Source organism: Trachymyrmex septentrionalis, unplaced genomic scaffold, assembly GCF_001594115.1.
Source record: "Trachymyrmex septentrionalis isolate Tsep2-gDNA-1 unplaced genomic scaffold, Tsep1.0 scaffold16, whole genome shotgun sequence".
Classification (NCBI taxonomy): Eukaryota; Metazoa; Arthropoda; class Insecta; order Hymenoptera; family Formicidae; genus Trachymyrmex; species Trachymyrmex septentrionalis.
Genome location: NW_017304758.1, coordinates 2,842,815 through 2,843,577, shown reverse-complemented (window position 1 = coordinate 2,843,577; position 763 = coordinate 2,842,815).

Sequence of the window (763 nt, the reverse complement as noted above, 5' to 3'; positions counted from 1 at the left end):
ATATATATATATATATATATATATATATTCCTTTTTTTTCTTTAACTTTTAAACCAACACATACTTTACAAAAAAAATGGAAAATATAAAATACAAAAAAATTGTAAAATATATTATATTGTATATATATATACTCAAATTACGCATATACGTTTTTCATATAATTTAGAAAAACAAGTTAATTTAAAGAGACTCTTCACCACATCCCCTGTCATCCGATCGGCAGTCCTCTTTCCTTTACAATACCATAAAATGGGATAATTTTCGTCCAAAATCAGAATAAATTTAGTCCAACTTTTGATAATACATGCAAAATTTGGATATATGACATCTTAAAAAGGTAATGTTATAAAGAATTGATCGACTTGTCTTAAAGAAGTTTTAAGAGTCTTATATCATGATTTTGGACATATATATTGCATATGTATTTTTATAATTTGTGTCAAAGTTTTTAGGACAAAGGCTTTTATTCTATAACTCTTAATGACAGTGTCGACGTCGTTATATTGTCGTTACGTAGTTTTTTAAGTATGAAATCTGGTCGACTACAATATATAAAGTTATTTACAGTTACTATCGTTAATTGTAAGAATTACAAAATAAGGACTGAAGTTACCCCATTTTATAGTATATTTCTTTACATTTTTATTGCTTACATTATTTTTTATACAATTTAGTTTATATTATACATAACATATTACAAAAAAATTACATTATAAAACTGAAAATATTATATAATATACAATATATATATACGCAAAAT